At 37.4% G+C, this 26,804-nt stretch overlaps 1 long non-coding RNA gene across 1 annotated transcript in view; it reads right to left on the bottom strand.

Moving 5' to 3' along the window:
• Nucleotides 1–2,594: 2,594 nt before the first annotated feature.
• LOC147844617 (uncharacterized) overlaps nt 2,595–26,804 on the bottom strand; it is a 341,112-nt gene continuing 316,902 nt past the window's right edge. Inside the window, exon 20 of the long non-coding RNA XR_015942227.1 lies at nt 2,595–2,777. This is a non-coding gene — a long non-coding RNA (uncharacterized LOC147844617). The remainder of the gene's footprint in view (nt 2,778–26,804) is intronic.

The following is a 26,804-nucleotide window of genomic DNA, read 5'->3' as shown; positions in this document are numbered from 1 at the left end:
TATTCCTTTAGACGGAAGTGACAAATTGCAAGCTTTATGGTGAATTATTTAGTTGGTCATTTAGTTCGGATAAATCGCACTAGAGTTCGTTTTCCCTCTTGGTGCGGTTCGTTTGGGCAGGTGTGAATGTATCAATCGCACTTGAGTGCACACCAAAAGTAGACCTTAAAGAAGTGGTCTCGGTATGCTTTCAAACGAACTGTGGAGTGGTTTGTTTGTGGTGAGAACATGGCCTGAAATAAAACAGACCTAATCACAAAAAGTACTGTGACTTTTTGGACTAATCCAGCTGCCGTAGATCGATAAGCTGTGCATTTTGGGATAGAGAGGAAAAATATTTGTTGACAGCGCTTTAGCAACAAATTATTTTTTTTTAATTATTTTTATAGGGGTTTTCACCTTTATTTATAGGACAGTGGAGATTTACAATCAGGAAAGTATGGGGAACAGAGAGAGGGAAAGGATCCGCATAGGACCTCGAGCTGGGAATCAAACTCGAGTCGCCACGAGCACTTGGGTGCTATATTTGGACACACTAATCACTAGGCTATTGGCACTGACTTTACCAACAATTATACCAGAGAAAAAGAGGGCAAACATTCCCTGATAGATCGCTGATAATGTTTCCGAAAGATGACCATGTCGCAGTTTAGCTAAATTAATTCACGCCTTCTCCTGAAGTGATTTGTGATGCCGTTCGCTGTTTTCAATGCATGAAAACATTGTTTTCCAGCCACAGCCATGCTTGATTCTCAAAATGTATAGTTTGTCTAAAGTGATGTGTACAAACTTTATAGTATACTATGACCAGGGATACAATCAGCCAGTGCAATCGTCCCTCTAACGTTATAGTAAACAGCAACATTTTGTGTCTAAGCAGACATTGTTTGTTTAATTGCGGGAGTTCCACTGGCATTTTTCCACATGCGAATTCTGGCCAATGAAAAAGCAGTTTAGGAAATACAGTTAATAACATCTGGCCAATGAGTGATGTGGATTTTGTCACATGACTGCATTTTGGTTTTCAACTGGTTCAGACCAAAGCAATAAGTGTGGTGTGTAAAGGACACAAAAAATGGCAGATAAATGCTACAATATATCCTCTATTGCCCTTGGTGAGGACCAAATGAATCGAACCCCAGATGTGAAAGCACCTTTACATGTTCATATTGGCTTTATAACTCTTAAACGCAAATTTGGCACTGTTTTGGAGCACATCAACCTATAGACGTCCTTAAAACTAACAGACTGAAACTAACATCTAATCTTTTTATTTTAATTATATGGGATCTTTAAACACACAGTGTTTGTATTATAACCAGTATGTATAATTTATAACTATAAAATGCTACTATGAAGTATGCACAAATACATATCCATAACTAGTACTGTATACAATGTAGTTACGGTACTAGTCCTTACTTGAAAGTCACTTTAGATAAAAGCATCTGCTAAATGAGTACATGTATATTCAATTTTCAATCATGCACAAGATTTTACATCTACCACTCTAGTTTGCATTACAAACAGTACGCACATTACACTGCCTCTTGACTGACCTGTCCTTGTGCACAATGCCAATCAAATGTGCATCACTGAAGTCTTCATAATATCATGACTGCATCCAGCATTATACCCAGGATGACTGTATGTGCAGAATGAACCCAGCAGTGACTCTTAGACTGGAGATGTCGGATCCCTTTGACTCCAGCTACCCTTATGGCCACGCAGGTCTGGTCTGGTGCTCTGTACCGTCATTGGGAGTGATAGAGCATGAGACGGCCAAGAAATGCTTCACTGAGCCGCAGATGCCTCAGACAGACAAGGTCACCAAAGGCCAGCCGCTCGACAGACGAACCCTCACCATGGCTACGAACTCTACAGTCAACATTAGTATTAGCTTTCACGTCTGGAAACCGGAAAAATGGAGGCTTAATTACCATTTCAGGCACAATGTTGGAATAATTAGAGCTAAACTAGAGTTCAGTTCGTATTTTTGTGCTGTTATTATGAGAAAGAAAAATGACTAAGAGGTCAACATTAATTCATTGAATATTATAGGATTGATTGCCCATATAATCCAAAATGTTTAACATCAACTTCATCAAACATTATTAGCGCTCGATGACTGGATGACTGTCAGCCCATGAAAGAACCAATAAAGTCTGATTATATTGTTGCATTTCACGGATATCATTATATATTCTATATGATTAAATTTATTCTTTGGCCTGCTGAAGTTTGTGATTTTGATTGGCTTGAATGTGCGCAATAAAATCGCTTAATGCACTGGTAGAACATATCTGAAACCACAAATTCATTAATTCAGTCTAGCTGATCTCCACCTCATTACAAACAATTCAGAAAACCCATTTTAGAAAATCATAAGACCATCGAAAAACTGCCACTAATTAGCCTATGACCCCGAACGAATTACTTTTCTGCACTGATCATAAAATATCTCATCATTAATCAGACCGCTTCCATCATCAGATAGACCTCATCACAGCATCAACCCACACGACAAATTCATCATTAATTGTCTAAAATAAAAACAGATACCTCCTCCGCTGAGTCGCAGTGTTTGTGCTTACTCGAGCCCAGTGGAACCCCTCATCTTTCTCCTCTGGTCATGTCCTAATAGTGGGGGTAGGAGGCAGATGTCAGTCATGAACAAGTCTGATAATTAGCCCGGGGCCTCCGCTGGCATGCCTGCTCGGGCGACGTTCTCCTGGGCTTCAGGTGGGCTGTGAGTCTCCTCATTTGTCAGCTTCAGCCTGTCAGAGAGAAACTCCAAACGTTGCTTTATTACAGCCAAGAAAGTTCCATGTTCGCAAAACTCATGGGACGATTTCTGACTTCTCCTATTTCGCAACACAGAATGCCCCCTGAAAGACTAAACACTGTGCACAATGATGAATATAAAACTTTTTTTGTATCATATTGAAGGCACAGTGTGTAATTTTCACCACTAGAGGGCACATATTCACGACAAACAAAGGCAGAGTTTAGAGTTCTGCACAGTTTTGCTCCAACCCTAATCAAAAATAGCTGATCCAACTAATCAAGGGCTTCAAGACTACTAGAGACTATTAGGCAAGTGTGAGTTGGAGCTGGTTAAAGCTAAAGTATGCAGAAGAATTGAGTTTGAGACCATTGGCAAAGTGTGATGGTGGATATATAGATTTCGAGGCACTAAGCGATTACAGTCCTTTATTTATTTTCTTTTTATTGGGTATTTTCTCTCTTACTTTCAGCATTTTCTTAATGCAATCTCTACATTTTTAATTATTTGTTAAAAAAAAAAATATATATAAATAAAATCTTTACTTGATTTGACTGCTGGACTGTTCCATGATTGGAGATGGGGGGCACATTTGCGTCGATGTAATAATTATGCTAATATTTTGTTTGTTAGACCCTCACCATACAAATCATGATAATTATATGCAACGTTATATATAATTTAGAGGCAGAGTGAGAATTACAAGGGCGTTTGGGGAGTCAGCATTTGTCTGACCCTCCAAATGAATGCTTGATCACCCCCAGGGCAAAAGCAAGCTGAACTGGTGTCGCGGACAAAAGTGAGGACGGGGGGAGGGGTGTTGCAGATATCGGCCTCATTATCAAAACAAGATGTATGTGAGGTCTGCCCTTTAAATAGTAAGGAAATTGTTTGCTCTGATCTGCATATTCAATAATAGTCATAATCAAAATAATAGATATTTTAATAGAAGACCACCCAACGGTTCATAGGATGGTGAATGCATGCTCACACGGAACAGTCTATGGCTACAGATAATTAATTCATTCAGAAACCGGCCGATCTAGAGCTCTGACAAACATTGTAAGCGTTAAAATACTTTTCTTGTGGAATAGGTGTTTGTATCAACACGTAGCCTAAAAGTAACATAAAACTAGCTTGATCATTTGTACATATTTTACTTTAATGTTAAATAATAATGCTTAAATAATACATGCAGTTTTAATAGTCATCTATTTGCTGCTGAATGAATGCAAACTGTCACCATTTGTTTATTACACAAATGACTCGTTCAGATGGAAAAACCTCCAAGTGCCGTCTGAAATTTCCATCGAAAATGAACGTTTTTCTCAGCCTCCTTTGTTTATGTTGAGATATTTCATTTTAAAGATTAGCAAAAGGACTTATTCTTTGCCATAACAGTGATATTACTGAACATACACAAAGGAGACTGATAAAATACTCATTTTAGAGGAAAATTTCAGACGGCATTTAGAGGTTTCTGCATATAAACTCTTCAAATGTCATTTGAGATATTATGACCCCCCCAACCCCTTGTAAATATATAACTCGCATACTTCTAGGCGTTTATTGGAAGCCACCAGAATGAGAGCTGTGCATCAATTGAAGTAGAGAGACAACAGTGAAGCAGCAGAGCAAAAAGCAGCAGAGCTTTTATCATGCCACAGTCTACCATTTTCTATAATCCCAAACCAGAAGTCCTGGGTATAATTAGCATCATTAGCATCATTATCATTATATTAAGATATTAGCCATATCTTAAAATTGCATATTTCTCTGGATTTGAATATTCTTTGTAAATTTCAGGATAATACAATACATGAGTCGGCAAAACATATAAGACTGTTCGGTCACACTCTATTTTGATGGTCAGTTTGTTACAGTGCATCTACATGCCAACTAATTCTCATCAGATTATGAGCAGACTGTTAGGTTGGCATTAGTGTTAGTGTAAGTTAACATGCACTTGCAAAGTTTTGTATAGTCAGTTAAATGTCTGATGAAGGAGCAGTATCAACAAATATTAAGCAGACAGTCTACTAATACTCCAATGGACCATCAAAATAAAGGATTACCGACTGTTCTAAGTGTTTAATGGATATTTTATTGAATATTGTGCCTTTAAGTTTACATTGGTGGAAGACATGTTTAGCTCCAAAAACTGATCAGAGAACTATTCCCACAGTCTTGCTCAAAGCCAATTTTATATCCGCCAGTATATTGTCCGTACAGCCATGCAGTGTCGTTTCTATGTTTTCGGGCTCCCTCTGGCGCGGATAAGTCTTATGGAGCATTTTCTTTTATCACGCAGCACTTATTTCACCATGGAGTAATACACCTCGGGGGACAAGTGTGACGTAGTGACACTTACGAGCAATTCCAATAAAGTCAAGGCCCTGAACTGGCACAGTTTTTCACCCATAATGACTGCCTTGGCTCCACAGCCGGGGCCAGCGTGCCAAAGGAAATGTGTCTCAGAAGAAGACGACTTAACTTTTTTTTATTTATCACACCAATGTATATCTTTAGCTGTCACCTTTATCTTCTGCTCCTTGTCTTTCGCTAAAAGAGCAATGCTTAAGGTGAGTGTGTTGAGCCACACAAACCTACAGCTGAGGGGAAATTCAGTGAATTTACAAAGTGATGTTGGTGCAAGAAAATTTTCATAGTATTTCCAACATTTTTTCTTCAGGAAAAAGTTTTTTTTTTCTTTTAGTTTAGCTTAATTTTTTAAACTTAGTTACACTATAAAAAATATCTGGAATTTTAAGTTTTATTTTCTGCAGCTGGAGTGTCCGACAAAAAAAAAGGCTGTTAAATTACAAAAATTTACTGTAAAATAACAGATTAAATTACAGAAATTTACCAGAAATTAAAATTTAAGGAATTATCTGTAATTTAGTATCTGCTATTTTACTCTAAATTTCTAAACTTTAACGGCCGTTATTTTACTTTTTTTTTTCTGTCACCCTAGCTGCTGGAAATAAACCGTAAAATTACAGATTTATATATTTTTTTTTACAGTGTATAGAACAAATCACTGTCATTCACTGATTAGTATAATCAACCTAGTTAACCCAATTAAGTAGTAAAGCTTTTAAATTGGACTTTAAAGGAGCTGTATGTAAGGTTTTGACTCTTCTAAAGCATAAAACTATCATAATATGTTTGCAGATATTTAAGAAACATACTAAGCAAACATGCTAAACATGCTAAAGTCAGATATTCTGCTTCGAAAATATGCATTACATGCCAGAATGGCTGTCATTGTTTTGGTCCCTTTAACCAGCCCAATGCCAGTTTAGCCAATTTTATTTCAGCACCCAAGCTTGCTTTGGTAGAAAACTGCGTATTTAATTCATTTAGTCAGGAAGGCTCTCAAAGTGTGCGTCCATGACTGAAATGCGACTTCCGGTGGATAGTAGCAGCCTTCGAAATGAGATGCAGATTCAGAGTTTCACATGAGGTTATTAATTAACAAACAATGTAAATGTTACAAACGTAAACATTAGGTAACCGTGTGTCCTAACAATATGCTTCGTGACTGTTAAGACTACATTGTTTTGATTTTTGGTGTGTTTTGTCTGTTCTAGGTTGGGGGCGTGCCTTCAGCGCACCTGATGATGGTCAGCGACTTTATTTAAACTCGGTGAGAGATTCTGTCGGGGCCACTGTTCGTTCACTGTTTAGGCAGTTTGTCAGAGCTGTGCTCCATTTTGGGCTTTATGTTTTGTTTTGTATCCATACACTAGCACTGACAACAATTACCGCATTTATTCACTTGCTTTTCATACTGATGTTTGGATTGTGTTATTTTCAATTGTGTTAAAATAAATATTATTCTTGATTTTATTTCGCTGTGTCGTCTTCCTTAATGCTACATCTTTGAGCAAGGTGTATATAGGGGCTCGTCCAATGTGATTTGATTTGGCTTGTGTTAAGCTTTATTTGCTTGCGTAATAAGTGGGAGAGACTAGGACGTGAACATATTTGAAGATATTGGCAGTTATAAGCTATTAGGCTGTTTGCAGCAAAATGAAATACGACTGAAATGTAAATAAAGCCATTCATAAGCACAGAATTCTGCACTCACTGCACTCCAACAAAATCGTAAGGTTTATAATCTAATTAATACTTATTAAACCTCTTTAACATTATTAAATGTACATGCTGAATCACTGATGTGTGTTGACTTCCGTTCAATTTCCAATGCTTTATTTTATTTTGAAGATCTAAGGTGAACTATCTGCTGCTGCTTTCAGTAATATGGCAATGAATGTCATGTGAAATGACATTAAAACTCACATTATTAGTACTTAACACTAAATAAAGCACATAAGGTGTACCTGAGGTGATCATTGTCAGTTTTCTGTTGTACAGCTACAAGAAACATAAGCTAAATACAAATTTCAGGTGATGGGTAGAACAAAAACTATGGAAATATGGAAAATATTCCTATAGTTTGACATTGCTTTTATTTTGAACACGATTTAAATCAGCCTTTAGGCTCGACAGTCAGGCCCACTGCTGTTGGTGTCGTCAATCTGGCAACCTGTGCTTGTGTTTTGAACCAAGTGTGCAATACCTAGTTCAACCACTGGGGGACAACTTACTGTACCTTTAATCTGACCAGTATCTTGCAAATTATCTAGTAAAATATTTTGTACTGGCAACCAAGTGAAGACAAAATAAATTCGATATTAGAAATCTGTCATTAAAACTATGTTTAGAAATGTGCCAGAAAATCTCAAACTGCACTTGGGAATGTTTTTTTAAGAGAATTAGCATATCCCATTTCTCTTTCTGTCCTCCATTAAGTTAACTGCGGTGTTGTGTTAACCTCCATATTACCTTCTTCTTATTTAGGACAGAAAAAAAGGTTTTTGCACAACAGTACTTAAAAGGTTTGAACGGAAACCATAAAAAAGGATGGCACTTCAAGCGGCAGGCATCTTGGGACTTGGCGGTTCTTTGACACAATGCAATTGAATTTCAGATCGGCATCAAAGCCATTTGAATGAGCTTCGTTCTCTCTGAGCACTTTGGGTAGACAGCTTCATGAGGCATTGTAATAAACTGTGTGCACTGCCGCAGAACTTTATATGAGATATGAGGCGATGATGAATTTGACTGCTATCTATTCTGCTTCTCTAGACACCTCACAATGAAAGGGACGGGATTTATCAAAGCTCTTTTTTTTAACATAACCATAGTATTTTGGCTTGTACCTTTTGCTGTTTGTGCACTGATAACCGTGTCAAATAATGGGCCGCTGGTGGGGGAAACCTTGATGCAATCGATTGTACAAAATAACAATGCCCTAGGGGTTATTTCCTCAGTAAAAGCTCATTTGAATGGTATTTTGCATTACAAGATAAATAAGTCCAATTGACTGATGTAATATTTATACTTGCATGGACAATTCATGTTGCTCCAAAGCATGAATTCATCCTATAGCAGATTTAAACAGCTTAAAAGCTGTTTATATAAATGTATATATACATATACATAAAGGGAGACAATGACGGGGAGAAAAAAAAACGAACCTCAATAAAAGCTTTGAGATACCATTTATGCTGCGTTCACACCAGATGCGGAACGCGCGTCAAGCGGGAGTGATTTACATGTTAAGTCAATGCAAACACGCGAATAGACATCCTGCGGCGCGATACGCGCGAATATGCGTGAGGGGAATTGAGCGTTTTGCAAGTTTGACGCACTTAACGAGCGTTTCACGCGAATCTCTCAAGTTTGAAAATCTGTCCGCGTTAACCAATCAGAAGCGTGCTCTTGTGGAGGCGTGATTGTGACGTAGAACCTGTTGATGGTGTCCCGGGGGAAATCCTCCAGGCGACACCGACAACAAGTCATCAAACTGGGCTTGGCTCTGTCAGAAGCTCCGTTGAAAGCCTCCGTCATCCAGGTTCCATTTCTGGAGGAGTTTATGAGCTCAAAGAGCTGGATGCACCTCTGAAAGCATGTAGTGGACACGGTCCTAAACGTATCGACACTGTTTTTCAGCCTTCATAAAGTACATAAACACTGTAATTTTCTTCATAAAATCCATGTTAGCCTTTTAGCAACGAAGCTAGAGTCACCACCGGGCACAGAAGCCCTGCCCATCACGGGAATCCGCGTCTGTTCTGAAGTGAATGTGACACACAAATGAAGCGGGGTAAGACGCGCGAATGAAGCAAGTAAACTTAATTGTTCACGCGGCTATTTATGCACGAATAGTGCGATTTATCCGCGCAATCCACATATGGTGTGAACACAGCATTAGAGAGTTAATCCCAGAATAAAGACGTTAGGGGCCATTCACACTTAGCGTCTTTCGCATGCGCAAGCTTGTTACTCTCTATGTGCAACCGAAACGACGCTGGTGAAATCAAACTGATGCATGCACACTGAAAACGATTCCCGTGCGCCTCAGGTAATGCTCTGCTCCCAGTGTGAATCTCGGTTGTTTACAGTCACACCAAAAAAATACACACGTCTATGTGCTGTAAAACCGGAGTAACTGGTGTAACTTTGCAGAGGTGCCGGCACGCAGCGAGTTTTGCAAGTCGACAAAACTAAAGTTTATATGATGATGATCTTATTTTGACTAAGCATAGCCATGAAACAGAAAGGAGGGATAATGAGTCAGGGTGGCAAGACATTCTCGGCCATGAGTTGAGTCAAAGACAACAGATAATTCCATAAAACCTACATATTTATTTGTATTCTATAGATTTGTCAATAATATTCATGCAAACGATTTCTTCCTTGCAAATCACTTCAATTGTGTCTTTCTTTACATTGTTTTCCAGTAACATTTATGATTGATGTCTGTTTTGTATTTAGAGTAATATACTGGGCGGTATATTGGCCAGTACTAGGTTGCGGCTGGAAGTGCATCCGTATGGGGTGGTTGGCACAGGGTGCCATTTAAACAAGAACCACCACTGATCAGCTCATTCTGAAAATAGCATGTCAGATTCAGTTTAGATATTCAGGGATTAATCTGTCATAATAGGAAGGATTGGATATTGATCCTCTAAAACCGCACAATCCGGCAGACGCACACAAAAATGAGGTGGCAGGACAAGTGGAGTTTTGATGAGCTTTTTTGTTTTTAACCTTTAAGCTCTGCATTTTGTTCTGAGCTGCGAACAAACACAGGTGCTTCATTACCCGTCTGAACATCAGGATTAACATTTATGTCGTTATTCTAACTAAACATCTCCTGTAGCTGCCATTTGAGGAGCACGAGGGAGCAGTACATCATGTGAATCTCTCTCTCTCTGACCGACTCATGAATAATGAGTAATTATGAGACGCTGATCCACCAGTAGAGCTCCGCTGTGATGTGATTATAGATAAAGGGGGTGACCTTCGCGTCTCTGCTCGCTCCTGCCCTCAGTTCAACCTTAATCAACACAGATCAGTTCAATTTACTCCGCCTGCCATCTCTCGGAGCTTTACGTAGGCCGGGACAGCAGACAGGCTGACACCCACAGCTAGTAGTACACTGCAGTAGAAACGCTGGTCACACTTTACAATAAGGTTTCATTAGCTATTACATTAACTAACATTTACTAGCATAAACCAGTAGTTAACAGCATGAGTTGTGGCCTAAAGTGTTACCAAGAACTGTATTTTTATTAATTAACATTAACTAACATAAACAAATACTGTAATGAATGTAGTGTTCATTGTTTGTTCATGTTAGTAAACATATGAACTAATACAACCTTATTGTAAAGTGTTAGCGAGATGGTGATATGTGTGACACATCCGGGACTATATGATTTCAAAGCGTACTGATAGTTTTGTTGAAAACGCTTTGAGTAAAAGTGTGTCAGGAAAACTCACTTACGGTGTCTGTCTCTGCAGGAAAGTACAGAATCAGGAAAATCTTTTTAAACATCTCTTTTGTTTCTTCTAGACAATGAGATTAAATGAAAAGCAACTGGAGTCTTGTGACTCCTGCTTCTCTGTTTTTTTTTTTTACCCTCAAGTAAAAATAAAAAAAAAGCAAATTCGTCTTCTCTGAAGTTTCACAAGACGTCTCAACAATGTCCAAAACTATTCTCAGATCTGCCAAGATCAGAGATTTCAGCATGAACTCCAACTTTTCTTCCTAAACCAAATTGGTCTGTCCGACGGGACACGATCACTGCCAGTCAGAAGTTGTTTGATGTTTAATACACGCCTATGTGGTGCGAGACTTTCCACCAATGGGATTGCATGATAAAAATGGCTACTAGCTAAAACGATTCTTACAGATATATCGCCCAAAAATGAAAAATTACTCTCCATTTACTCTCCCTGAAGTGCTTGCAATACTTTACGAGTTCTCTTTGTTCTGCTGGACACAAAAGAAGATATTAGTAAAATGTTAATAACATTAAATAGTAGGAAGAACAAATACTATGGAAATCAATGGGTATAGAAAAAGGACCTCATGAAGACTCTGTAGGTTGAAACATTGTCCAATTAAACTTGTCTTTTGAGAACCAACCAATATTTTTGACTCTTTGTATTGTGTTTGGCTTGATCGAGCCCCTGCATTTTTTTGTTTTTAACTGTAGGACGCTGGACAACAGAGGTAAGGGATCCACATGCAGTTTAATATGAGATTCGTCAGGCAGGCAATGGTCAAACACAGGAGCAGACAGGTAATTATCCAGAGATTATGCAGTGCCATTGATGCGATCCAAGAGCTGTGAAGAAATGCTGCCAAGGTCTCCATAATCCTGGACCAGGGCCGTATACTGAGCTGATGTTGTGGTGGTCATGGAGAAATGGAGTGGATGAGACTACTTTCTAAAAGACCACAGTACAAACAAGTCTTCGCATTGATCTGGTGGACCAGCCTGAACACCTACTGACTTCTTCAAACCTGCAGCTTCTCCACGATCGATGTCCAGCGTTCTCCAGTCTCCAGCGCCTAGACTGCAACTCCACAGAGAAAGTTTGGCCAGATGAAAAATAGTCGTGCCCAACAGAGTCTGGTTTCTCTCAAGGTATTTTTTTTTCCTTCACTTCGTCAGTTGGTGAAGTTTTTTTCCTCGCCACTGGCTTGCTTGGTTCGGGACTTGTGGAGCTGATTATCAATGGATTTGCTCTTCAGTGTTTGGACTTTCAGCAGTGAAAATTAAACCACACTGAACTGAACTGGACTAAACTGAACTTCAACTATAAAATCTGGACTTTACTAGAACTATGTTAAGCTGTTTTGACACAATCTACATTGTAAAAAGCGCTAAATAAATAAACATGAATTGAATTGAGCACAGCCAGCCAAGAATAGAAGATGAGAAAACAAGTCAAGAATCAAACACAGAAAGGCTAGACAGGCTTCGTGATGTAACAGGAAAAAAAAACCAACAAGACTCAGAAAAGTGTGTGATAAGGTGAGCAGTCTATATGCTCTGAGTAATCAGTACTTGAGCAGTTCCCATCTGTGTGTATAATCAAAGGTGAACCGGAACAGGTGTGAGTGAGGTGCATGGCAGGACTTATAGTTCATATGGTGATAGGATTGTAGTCCGAGGACACGGGGAGAACATGCAAACTCCACACAGAAATGCCAACTGATTCAGCTGAGGCTCAAACCAGCGACTTTCCTGCTGTGAGGCGATCGTACTACCCACTGCGCCACCGTGACGCCTGTTTTGACTAAATTTCTTTAAATAAAAAAGCATATTTAATATTTTATAAGTAACCTAATTTTACTTGAATCTTCCTGTTTCAAACTAAAACAACACATGAGTTGAAACTAAACAAAAAATACATCTCTTGAAATGAAAGAAATATATAGGATAACAGTATATGATAAATAATACTAACAAAACAGCACTGAATGAAACATCAGCTTTCGTCAGCTCTTCCAAGCGCTGGTTGGACATTAAAGTGGGTGTCACATCAAATGAGGACTATTAATATTGTACGATACACACAAAAGTGGGTTTTGGAGCACAGCCTTGAGGCATCTCAAACTGAAGCAACGCACAAGCTGCATTTTGTAACGAGCAAGTCGAACTGTTCTTGAAATTAAAAGCCAAAGTGTTATTGCTTCACAAACATTGCCTTAAAGCGAACGGAAGAGAGGAAGGATACAGTTAAAGTCAAAATCATCAGCGCTCCTGTGAATTTTTACAAAAATTTTTTTTATCGGCCCACAAGGGGGCCTTAGCGAGCTCTGTGAGGGGTTGTGTCATATTCAAATTAGGAGATTTGGAGACAATTAGGAGAACGATCATGTTAGCTTATTTTATCCCCTGACTGACCAAAAAAATGGACAAATCTGTAATTCGTCCTCTGCAAAAAAGACTAATGCTAATGACCCAAGCATACTGGACCCAGGTGAGGAAGCTCCAAACATTACGGGTCACAGCGCTAGCAATACTGAAAACACGAAATGCAGAAAATACCTACCTGAACTAAGGTTTTACTCTATTTTCTCAAAGCAAAGAGTTCCTGACTCTCCACAGTGCATTATCTGCACCAAAGTTCTTGCTAATGAATGCATAAGGCCATCCAAATTAATAAGACATTTGCAGACGACTCATCCCCAATACCATGACAAGCCCAAAGCCTTTTTTATGTGAAAGGGGAAAAAAAAAAAAAACTGACACACACCCAAAATGAGATGAGGGATGTCACAGCTACTGACAAGAAACTTTTTTTAAAAATTGGCAACTAATTGGCAACTAATATAAAGCCAAGTTAAAAGCCAAAGGCTTGCGTTTTTTAGTGACAAATGGCCTACTGATGTTTTGCCTTCATATATTACATCAGGCTATTATTTGTGCATAAACAAAGACATACAGATATGGCTACTGAGAAAGCGAGAGTGATCTAAAGCGGTCTCGCATGCAACTGCAGTAAACTGTGGCAGAGCACAACATGGTCCATCACAAGAAGTACATGGCCAGCAGGGGGCAGTTATGTAATATAGTGAACAGACTGAACTGATATACTGTAGCAGCCAGAGCATGTGAGCGAAACTGAGCGATGTGATGCTCCGCTAAGCATTCTGCTCCATGGTCATGCGCTTGCTTGCCGGTAGCCTAAACCAATACAGCTCAGATCCCATAACATTTCTTTAGTACTGTCCCATAACATTTCTTTAGGCTGACAAATTTGTAACAAAGAAAATCTTAAATAACTGTCTAAAATTAAAGCACTTCTTTTTTAAAAGTTTCTGAAAGTGTTCTTTCTTTTCTTTCAGTAATAATAATAATAATAATTATTTCTTATAGTAGTAATAAGCACACCATAAAATTTTTTTGTCATCGTTAAGGCAAACTTATATGAGCGTTAATATCTTTAAATGTTGAGGGGGCCTTACAATATTTTACTGGAGAAAAATATGAGGGTGTCTCAGGCAAAAAAAAAACAAAAAACACTCGTCTACAGAACAAACCATTGTTTTACATTGACTTGCCTAATTACGCTAACTTGCCTAATTAATCTAGTTAAGCCTTTAAATTCCACTTTAAGCTGAATATTAGTTAATTCAGCGGGGGAAATAAGCATTGAACGTCACCATTTTTCTCAGAAAACATATTTCTAAAGGTGGTGTTCACTTGAAGTTAGATGTTGGTAACAAGCAAAGGAATCCATATGAGCAACGAAAACAAAACGCAATAGCTTACAAATTAGGGTATGCGTAATAAAATAAAATGACACAGGAAAAAAGTTTCAAACACATGAAGAAAGGAAGGTGTAGAAAGGCAGTGAAAGCCCAGACAGCAGCTGAAATCTCTCACAAGTTCTTCAGCAACCTTCCGCCCTTCGTCGTTGTAAATGAATATTCGCTGCATCAGTCGCAATATCTAAATGACCACAAAGAAGAAAACGAAACCAGACTGGACATTTCAGCAGGACAATGATCCAAGACACAGCCAAGGGAACTCTCAAATGCTTTCAGAGAAAGAAAATCAAGCTGTAGCATATAGATCTGTAGATCTGTAGTCTCACTTCCGCCAGGTTTTATTCCACACCCGACCGATCCTGCCATATATTTAACCTTTGTTCACCCGCAGCCCGCCCACCCTGTTTTCCACCCAACCCGACTGCTCCTTTAAAATTTAGATCTGTTTTCCAAAACCCCACGTTAAAATTGGGTATTACCAAAAGAGAGAGATAACAGATACAAGTGTGGGTTGTGCAAGGATTGTCGGCTAAATGTCAGTTTTGTTTGCCTCTTTGTGATGAGACTTGTGCCACCTTAAACAGTGACATGCGGTGAGTTTTGTGGCTGGTGACTCTTTCAAAGTCAGATTTACAAACGTATCCGCTCAATATATCGGCCAACTACCGATGGTTTCATACATCATATCTATCTTTCTATACACAGAGCAGGTACATATTGAGCCAAGGAAGAATGTAAAATGTATAGCGACTCAATATGCCCAGAAATGTCTTGGAATAAAAATCTTCTCTCTGATAAAAAGAAATAGGGAAAAAATACGGGGGGGCTAATAAATCATGAGGGCTAATAATTCATCTGTATATGCGGCATATGTGCGGCGTATGCAGACGCGTTTGATGCACTGAAGTCTGAAGGGTGCGAGACCCTCCTCCGTCATGCGTCTGTTTGTGCGCGTTGCTTTCCTCTGTCACAGATAAAGTCACGCCATACGTCTGCTGCCACAGCTGCTGATAAGACGCTCACAAATAACTCGCCTTCCTGAAGCTGTCAGAAGCGTCTGATCTGATATTGCTTTCTTCTCACAATAAAAGCAAAAACACAGCATCTCATCTGAATTCATGCAAGAGGCGAACAGGAGCGGAGAGCTAGAACATTGTTGGCTTTATTGGCTTGCTGCAACATTTCCACACACACACACTTTTAAAAAGGTCACATGACATGTAGCCGGCGCTGATAGCCAGTTGGCCTTTGGAAAATGCTTATTACTTAAATCGGATTTGATATAAGCGCTCTAGTCGTCTTAACACCTCGCCTCCAGCCACCAGCTCGTTTCTGCTTACAATCCCGACCGCCAATTAGCTGCGTGGCAGAAAAGCTAATTAAAATAAGCTAAGCGTAATGAATCACCTGCGCTGACAGCGAACTGCCACCAATGACGAATGCTGCCATTTGACGCTATCGGCTTCAGCGTGAATCATTGTTACCTTTATCCACAGACGTTAATGGCGGGATTTAGAGCGCTGCGCTGTGAGGGCTTAGCGTTTTAAAGCCAGTCTTTTCAGATGAGATGCCACTTTCGAACTTACTTGGTTGCTTTAATCCAACTTTGTGTCAAAAATGGAGAAAAACCCAAATGTAGGATTCATTTTATGAATTATATTTCAGAGACAGCTTTTGGGCTTGTCTATATTTGACCAAAAGTTGATTTAAATTATTTTTTTTTTCATGTTCCTTTCTAAATATTTTGTTAACCCTAACCTTATGAAAGTGTTGGTTTCCACACAATCAATTTGTGCTAGAACAACATGAAGGAATTGAGTTATCTAAATTAGTTATCTATAATTAATTAATTAATAATTATCTTAATTATCTTAAATTTAAAGAGCCACATTTTGCATTAAAAAAAGGTCATATTTTGGTTTTTAGGGGTCTCCAACAACATGCTGATAATCATTCAAGATCAGAAAATACTTTCATCGTCTAAAAAGTAGTTATTTTCACCTAATTATACCAAAGATCATATGAATCATTCAGCGATTCATTTGTTCCCAAACCCCTCAGCGCAAAGCTAATCTTGAAAATTGAACGCGCTGCGTGTGCGAGGACAAGCTGATGGTGGCCGTTGCAAAGGCAATCGGCGGAGGATCATCAGTTCAGAAACGCATTTAAAATCAGTAAAGGAAGAAGCACACGCCTTGTTTTCAACATAGTTTTGGACACGATATGTGAACAGCCCCATACAGATTTAACCTGAGAGATACTGTAGAAGCACTGATCTATTATTGATATTTGATTATAAGCCGCACGGGTCGATTACAACTTATAACACTCAATTAAATACATATTTTACAAAACAAGGCAACACTGTTAACCCTCTCAAGGCAGGCGTTGCAGATTTGCAACAGTTAAAAAATAACTACCTTATAACTCCAGATACATATTTTATGAGTTTTTTTTTTTTTACTCAGAAGTACCACTGCAGGACTTGGTTGAGCATTAGCAACAAACAGTTTCCACACTTGCACACCAGATGACACAAAAGACAAAAACTGTTTCTTGGAGTACCACATGACAAAGTGACTTGGAAACATGACCTACTCAATGAGGATTGGAGATATTGGATTTGGATGCCATACTGTTTTTGTTGTTGTTCTGCCACAGAAAAGCAATTTGTTACATTGTTTGAAAAGTTGTATATAAAAAGTTATTGTTCATATGCAGTCGTCAGTGTCTAATTACCACACTGGGCCAATGTTGCAAATCTGCAACATCCCAGAACGCCTTGCATGTAAATGTCTCTCTAAAAAAAATGTCAGAATTCTATTGTACTACCCCATATGATAATTTTCCCCAAATATCATATTTTTCCTGTTTCTAAAACCTAATTTTAGCCTGAGAGGGTTAATTACATTTACATGTTAAGATCTAGAGTGAGAAGAAACTGGTCCATATGAACTGTAAAAGTTACTGACAAAGTGCCAAAGTCTCTGCTGCTCCTTCAACAGCAAACGGCCGGCGAATCCCACGCTGCAGCGTAGGCTATTGTATCAAAAATCAGAATAATGACAGGAACAAACACAGCACTAGGTTGGCAATACTGTGGTGTTGGTTTGAAAATTAACTTTAACCCTTTATTTCCCACAGCCCAATCTCTGTCAGTGATCGTCATCTTTGCGTCATGATCAGTCCCGGGATCCCGTTGCAACAATGCGTCACACAAGCTCTGTGATTGCTCGGCTTGGTAGCACTGAGGAGTGTGGGTGGGGATCTATCTAGCTAACCAACAACCAAACATCCATCTATATGTCCGTCCGTCCGTCCATCCGTCCGTCCGTCCGTCCGTCCGTCCGTCCGTCCGTCCGTCCGTCCGTCCGTCCGTCCGTCCGTCCATCTATCTATCTATCTATCTATCTATCTATCTATCTATCTATCTATCTATCTATCTATCTATCTATCTATCTATCTATCTATCTATCTATCTATCTATCTAACCAACAACCAAACATCCATCTATATGTCCGTCTGTCCATCCATCCATCCATCCATCCATCCATCCATCCATCCATCCATCCATCCATCCATCCATCTATCTATCTATCTATCTATCTATCTATCTATCTATCTATCTATCTATCTATCTATCTATCTATCTATCTATCTATCTATCCTTCTATCTATCTATCTATCTATCTATCTATCTATCTATCTATCTATCTATCTATCTATCTATCTATCTAACCAACAACCAAACATCCATCTATATGTCCGTCTGTCCATCCATCCATCCATCCATCCATCCATCCATCCATCCATCCATCCATCCATCCATCTATCTATCTATCTATCTATCTATCTATCTATCTATCTATCTATCTATCTATCTATCTATCTATCTATCTATCTATCTATCTATCTATCTATCTATCTATCTATCTATCTATCTATCTATCTATCCAACAACCAAACATCCATCTATATGTCCGTCCGTCCATTTGACTTCTGATCCTAAAATATTTGACTTTGTGCAACAATTGTACAGTACAGCTACACTCTTTGTTTATCTTGTTTCTGGGTTTTTTTTCAGCTTCTAAATGCAGGGAGCATCTCCACAGCACATCAAGAGTCCCACTGATGAAACTTCACATTCCCTGGAGAACTATAATTACTTTGACTCGGTTAGAGCGGATGACATATCAGCAAACACAAGATCATATTCATCTGAATGCCTGCCACAACAGGAAATGATTGGTCATTCCTGAAAGGAGACTGGACAAATGCCACCATATCTCTGAGGCCTTGAGGGAATTAACCTCAGTGAAAGATATCACACCATGTGACAGATCACTCATATGTGTGCGTGCTGCTTTAGTCCGGTTAAAGGGAAGGTTTCCAAGTGATGTAGATCAGATGTACTAATGTAGATGACTGATTTCTTCATTTTACTACAGGACACAAAGGAAAAAATAATGATTAAAAAAGCTAAAGATTCACAGATTCTAAAGATCCGGTCACAATGAGTCTGCAGCAAAAAATTCACAGATTCAAATGTTTCAGTCAGAGTGAATCCGCAGTAAATAACTCAGTAATTCAAATGATTCAATCAGAACAAGATTCCAGTTAACGGTTCACTGATTCTAATAATTTGGTTAGAGAGAGTCAGCAGTTAAAGATTCACTTATTCAATTGATATTGTCAGAGGAAGTGTCCAGATAATGATTCACTGAGTCAAGTAATTTTGTCAGAGCGAGTTTCCAGTAAACAACATACAGATTCAAATAATTCAATCAGAGCGAGTTTACAGTTCATGAATCACTGATGTTAAAGATCCGGTCACAGTGAGTCTATCACTAATGATTCACTGATTCAAATGATCCAGTCAGTGTGAGTGTACAGCTAATGATTCACTGATTTAAATGATCCAGTCAGAGTGAGTGTACAGCAAATGATTCACTGATTCAAAAGATCCAGGCAGAGTGAGTCCCAAGTAAACAACTTACTGATTCAAATAATTTAATCAGAGTGAGTCTTAAGTTAACAATTCACTGATTTTAAAGGTCTGGTCACAGTCAGTCTATCACTACTGATTCACTGGTTCAAATGATCCAGTCAGACAAAGTTTGCACAAAAACAACTAACTGATTCAAATGGTCCAGTCAGAGCAAGTCTCCAGTAAACAACTCACTGCTTCAAATGATCCAGTTAGAGCGAGCCTCTAGTAAACGCTTTACTGATTCAGTTGATCCAGCTGATCCAATTAATTCGGCCAAAGCAAGTGACCAGTTAAAAATTCACTGATTTAAAGGATTCACTCAGAAGATCAATCCGATCGAGACTCCAGATCAAATGATCCGGTCAAAGTGAGTCTTCAGTAAACAACTTGCTGATTCAAATGAGTCAGTCAGAGTGATTGTACAGGTAATGCTTTACTGATTCAATTGATCCAGCTGATACAAATTCTGCCGATAAGCAAGCCTTCAGTTAAAAATGACCTGATTCAAATTATTCAATTAGAACAACAGCAAACAATTCACTAATTGAATTGATCTAGCTGATGAAATGAATCCAGCCAGCACAAATCAGCACAAACCAAGGTAAACATTCAAATTATTCTGATTCAAATCATTAAATTCGACTAAGTTTACAGTTAAGGATTCACTGATTCTAAATATCTGATCAGAGCGAGTCAGCAGTTAATGATTCACTGACACAAAAGACCTGCTCAGAATGAGTCTCCAGTAAACAACTCTTTGATTCAAATGATTCAATCAGAGTGAGTGTACACTGATTCGAAAAATTATGTCTGAGAGAAACACCAGTAAACAATTCACTTATTCAAATGATTCAGTCAGAGCGAGACTCCAGATAAGGATTCACTAAGTCAAATAATCCGGTCAGTGTAAGTCTCCAGTAAACAACTCATCGATGCAAATACTAATGTTCGATCATGGATAATGAGTAAAATATCAACAAATGTCCATTATTGGGGGAACTGTCCCTTTAAACTTTAATAGCTGAATATGATTAAAATATAGCAGGGAAATGTAATAAAAGCAGAGCACTAAATCTGCCAAATTCCCATGATGTTTTCTCCTCATGTCTATCTACAGATGCCAGTGTGTGTGCGTATGTGTGTGTTTTTGCTTATGCAACATCTGGTGCTGTAGGATAAAGATATAATTCATTCTGCAGGGACTTGTTTGGTGTATCTCTTGAAATAGAGATATGATTCATTTAAGTTTTTTTTCGCAGCCAATAAACTTAAATATGCATTATAATGATGGATGCCCAGTGACAGGAATATTTTGTTCATCATGCTCATCAAATAAATCACGATTTCAGATTCCTGATGGTGTGTATATGCACAAAATCATACAGTAGAGAGTTTTAAAAGCCCTTCGCAGTGGGTAAAAGTCACACGCTGACCTTCTTTTCACACATTTTTCATTTTTAATGCAGAACTTAATCAATTCCCGCTCTCGCTTTCTCTCATCTGCACAAAGGAAATTGCTATCACTAATGAATGGGAACAAAAAAAATGACTAAGTTAGTTTTTAAGCCAAAGTAAACACTGTTTAATTTCTCAGTTAGATTAAGGGGGAGTGTGGACCTGCATTTTAAATGAGGACTGACTGACATTTAGAGTTGACACAAACATGTGAGGCTTAAAATTTAGAGCTTGACACTAAAGGCTCTATTTGACCAATCTAGGTGCAAAATCTAAAGCACATGGTACAAAAGTATTAAGGCTGTGTCCAAATCCACTTTTGCTATTTTAACGACGGGAAAAATACGTTTTGCACCCTGGTGCATGGTCTAACAGGGTTGAACTTATTCTCTTAATGCAGTGATGTCCAAACTCCGTTCTGGAAGGCCGGTGTCCTTCAGATTTTAGCTCAAACTTGCCTCAACACACCTGCAAGGTTGTTTCTAGTAAGTTTAGTAAGACCTTGATTAGCTAGCTCAGGTGTGTCTGGGGTTGGAACTAAACTTTGCAGGACACCGGCCCTCCAGGACCGAGTTTGGACACCCCTGTCTTAATGAGTTTTGAGCATAACATGCATTACACCAATCAGAGTCATATGCCATTCTCATTAAGAGTCAGTTGTGTTGCGCATGGCGCATTTGCTATTTATATAGCGGACTTTGTACGTTGAAAAACTGAACGCTTCACAAGCGAGAAGACAGTTAAACAGAGCATTTGCAGCACGAGGATAAAGAATGAGCCTCCTCCATTCAGTCTCTTTACTTTCTCTTTACTTTTAATCTTTACTTTTCTCCTTTACATTTGTGAATGAGGAAACGGTGTTGAAAGCACTCCACTGAAGACATCCATTAGTTTACATATTTAATTTAGTTTTTTTAAGAGCAAAGATGTTTCAAAACTTTCTGAATTCAGTCCTACTTTCCAGCAAACAAATAAAGGATTAATAATAACGAAGTGTGGTCAAAAACTGAAAGGGATCGCACACCAGATGCGCTGCTCATCTGCTTGGTGGCTGTCCGCAGAGTCAACTGTTATATTAAAACACACTTCCCATTCTTGAGGCCCATATGGCATACCTGCCTTGGAGGTGGGGGGTGGGGGGTGGGGCAGGGAGAACTGAAGACAGATAGTCAGGGAGTTTTCCGGGAGACAGACTAAAACGGGAGATGTGTCTGAAATATCAACGCAATCTCTCGTCAATTTGTAACTGTTTGATTTAGTGGCTAATTCGTATGAATTTGTATGATCTAATTTGTACAATTTAGTATGATTTGCTCATCACCCAATGACGGTTGGGGTTGGGTGCCACGCCTCCTTTTTAAAATCGTACATTTTCGTACAACTGAACTCGTACAAATTCGTACGAATTTGCCAGTAAACTGTCAAAATGTAAAATACTTACGTTTTCTCGAGAGATCAGGCTGGAAATAGGGGAGACTCCCGGGTAAAACGGTGTTGGCAGGTACGCCATATAGTGATGCATACATCTTCAAAAACCAACAGGTGGACAAATCTAAACTTATTTTTATAAAAACAAAAATAAATATGCATATAATAAATAATACTACAAATAAAAAAAAAATATACAAAAGCAAATTGTCATAAAATAAAATGATTATTATTTAATGATAATAATTATAAAGTAATTATTATTATTTTAATTAAATAAAATAATCTTTCCCCGAGATGATGAAGGCATGGACGCAGTGGTTTTTATATTTATGTAGAAATTAATAATTTGTGTAATATTTTAATCTAATTATTTTGATATGTAAAGATATTTGTGTATTGCTGTACATCCTGTGTGTATGTGTACGCATTTTGGACCTGCATACAGTACGCACAAAACTAACGCGCTCTACGCTGGACTTTAGACCTGCTTTTAGTTGGTAAGTGGCACAGTGTAATTCAGTTAACCAGAATAGCAACACATTAACAATGCACCATTACACATCTCCTTTCTAGACCGGAACACCCATGAGTCCACAAAGCGGCGCAAAGGGGTTTACTATTTAAACAACGTGGTGCAAAACGGGAAAATTAGGGTTGCGCTGGTCTGAAAATAGCAGCAAATCACACCAAACACATCTTGCACTGGGGGTATGATAGGGCCCTAAAATATAAAACCAACAGTGCCTTGTTTCTTACTGAGATTTCAAAGTATTGTAGACTGGTTTATGTGTACAAATCTGCATTTAGGCATTCATTCACTGTAGAAACATTGTAATGACTATAAAATTGTTGACATTTATAATCATGCAATTAAAATCCACACAAGCTTTATGTGACAGTCCAATTCATTTAAACCATTAAAAAGTCTAATCATTAAAATGGATTTAAGAAAATTGGCAAACTTTCAGACTTTTCGTGATAATGACTAGCAAAAAGTGGCAGATTTTACCTGAACCCGTCCTATTTAAATTTGTAATTATTATTTGTGCTTTTGCTGACCTTATGTTAATTGAAGGTCCATTGTGGGCTTTTTGTACTACAGATAATTAGTTGAAATTAATTTGTCACACCACAGAACTAATTAAGTACAGTAGAAAGCAAAAAGTAATTAAAAATAGACCGAAAAAAAAAAAAAAAAACAGTAACTGCTGTCTGGATAAGGAACACATTAAAATGACCATAATTTTGCTTTAAATAAAGAATGGTCTAAATTAAAATCAGTACATGCATGAAAAACTACCTGACAAAAGTCTTGTTGTCAATCTTTGTTGTAAGAGCAACAAATAATAACTTCAAGTTGATTATTTGGAAAAGTGGCAGAAGAACAGATGAATCATCTGTTGAACTGCATCCCAATCATCACAAATACTGCAGAAGACCTACTGGAACCTGCATGGACCCAAGATTCTCACAGAAATCAGTCAAGTTTGGTGAAGAAAAAAATCATAGTTTGGGGTTACATTTAGTATGGGGGTGTGCGAGAGATCTGCAAAGTGGATGGAAACATCAACAGCCCGAGGAGGCATCAAGACATTTTTGCTGCCCATTACATTACAAACCACAGGAGAGGGCAAATTCTTTAGCAGGATAGCGCTCCTTCTCATGCTTCAGCCTCCACATCAAAGCTCCTAAAAGCAAAGAGAGTCAAGGTGCTCCAGGATTGCTCAGCCCAGTCACCAGACATAATCATTATTGAGAATGTCCAGGTAAGATGAAGGTGGAGGCACTGAAGATGAATTCAAAGAATCTTGATGAACTCTGGGAGTCCTGCAGGAACGCTTTCTTTGCCATTTCAGATGACTTTATTAATAAGTGATTTGAGTCATTGCAGAGATGTGTGGATGCAATCCTCCAAGCTCAGGGGAGTCATACACAATATTTATTCTGTTTACACTGCACCACTCTATACTGTACATTATTTCTGTTAAGTGACAAGACTTTTGTCTAAGCGAAGTCAGACCTTACTGTATTAATTAAATCATTATAAATCAAGGCATGATCATATTTTATTTTGGTAAAATAAGCGTAATCTATAGGCCTTTGTCTTTCATATAAGCCACTTCTATTACCAAACGATCAACTAGAAGTCAAGTTATTAAAAATGGTCTTCACATTATGTACTGTAGCATGAATTAGTCAGATTTTACGGGGTCAAGCCATAACTGTTTGATCATTATTGTTGTTTCTGCTACAGCAAAACAAAAGGCAAGTGTTTTTCTCACCCATGTCATAATCAGCACAATCATCCTAATGCTAATTAAAATCCACTTCATCTTCAAGAGTGACAGAGTCGGCTGTCGTTAGCAACAGAGTTGTCGGTTTGCATTGGCCCGTCTGTTGCACCTTTGACTCATCCATTTGCTTGATTTAAGAACCAGGAAAATAAAAGGAAAAATCAGAGCCTTCAGCTTGCTGTAATATAAACCGAACGACCGACCGACCAAACAAACAAACAACCAGCACACACTTTCACAATACTTTCTTTAAAAAGCCAACAAAAATAAAATATACTATGTATAAAACTATATATATAAAATATGTAAAATAGCTGGAATATATTACTTTTAAAAGTAACTTTATCATACACTGTTTGCAACACAATGTTGGATTAAATATGGACAAACCTAAAGTTGGGCTAATTTAAATGACACTTTTTAACCTAAACTGTTGGACCTGACATTAAGCTACAACAACCCACGTTTACTCTTTAAATACTCAAGCACAATTTAAATTTGTTGTTTTTATCTTTTACTGAAGTATATTTCAGCTAGATACTATTAATTTTATTTTTGCTCAATATTTTTGTATCTACTTACACTTTAAGCATAATTTTAGTATTTTTAGCATATAGAGTGTCATCATGTCATACAGAAGTTTGCTGAGGCTTCAATATTAATCAGAGGTTTCAATGTCCTTAATGCTAATCCATCTGACTGAAACTCTGCCAGCATTCAGCATCTGTCAGTCAGCAGTAACCTAAAGCATCACGGGTAACAGGAAAGTCCTCCAGCTGAGCTTGGCCGGAATTTGGACAGTTTGTTCTGCCTGCCGTTTGCAGTTGTTTTGCTGCAGAGGAAAACGGTATTTGGAGTGAAATGGCAAACTAGAATGCAAGTCAAACAGAGTTAAAACAAGCTGAACTGCCTGCAGAGAAAAAAAAAAACTAAGTGTTGGAATAGAGAATATTAAAGAGACAGTAAAAGGCTGAGACACTAGTTGAACTAAGCTCAAAGCATTTGTAGCACAATGTTAAAATAAAATTGCTTAAAGGAAGAGTTCACTAAATAAATAAATGAATAAATAATAAATAAATAAAATGTGTCATCATAAAAAGTGATTATTTGAAAAGGCGATTGCCTTCAGATTATTAAGTAAATAAGCTTTGTGCATAATTAAGTGAACTCTTAAGTTACCACAGAAATTTATTTATTTATTTATTTTTACATAAATTGAGCTTGTTGTTTTTAAGGCAATAGGTTTACTCACCTTTTAAAGTAATCACTTTTTACAATGTCCCAGGAAAATATATATTTTTTCTACATAATACAATAAGTAAGTAAATAAAAAATAAATAAATGGATAAATAAATAAATGAAGGAATAAACAAATAAATAAGTAAACAAAAATGGATGAATGAATAGTTGAATAAACAAACAAATAAATAAATGGGTAAATAAACAAACAAACAAGCAAGCAAGCAAGCAAGCAAGCAAGCAAACAAACGAATGAATGAATGGATGAATGAATAAATAAATAAATAAATAAATAAATAAATAAATAAATAAATAAATAAATAAAGGGACAAATAAACAAATGGATAAATAAACAAACAACTAAATAAATTAATAAAACATAAACAAATAAAATAAACAAATACCTAAAACAAAAAAAGGATGAATAAATAAATAAATAATCAAACAAACAATTAAATAAATAAATAAATTGATGAATAAATAAATGGATAAATAAACAAACAAAAAATAAAATCAACATATAAATAAAACAATGAAGAAGGAATAAATAAATAAATGGATGAATAAATAAATAAACAAATAAATAATTAAATAAATGGATGAATAAATAAATAAATAAATAAATAAATAAATAAACTAAATTACGCAATTTCTAAATGATTAAATATATTACAATATAAATTATGATGTAAAGCCATATAATTATAATATATGATGTAAACCCATAATAAAATGATATAATATAATATAATATAATATAATATAATATAATATAATATAATATAATATAATATAATATAATATAATATAATATAATATAATATAATATAATATCCTTTATTTTTCCCTTGGGGGAAAAATCAGCTGCGGGGCTAATAATTCAGGAAGGCTAATAAATCTGACTTCAGCTGTATATATACAGTATAGTGTATGTACATATGTGTGTTAGTGTGCATGTGTATA

The sequence above is a fragment of the Danio rerio genome, chromosome 4 (genome assembly GCF_052040795.2).
Source record: "Danio rerio strain M-AB ecotype USA chromosome 4, GRCz13ab, whole genome shotgun sequence".
Classification (NCBI taxonomy): Eukaryota; Metazoa; Chordata; class Actinopteri; order Cypriniformes; family Danionidae; genus Danio; species Danio rerio.
Note: the sequence above shows the minus strand (reverse complement) of the source record. Positions and strands in the feature narration are given on the sequence as shown.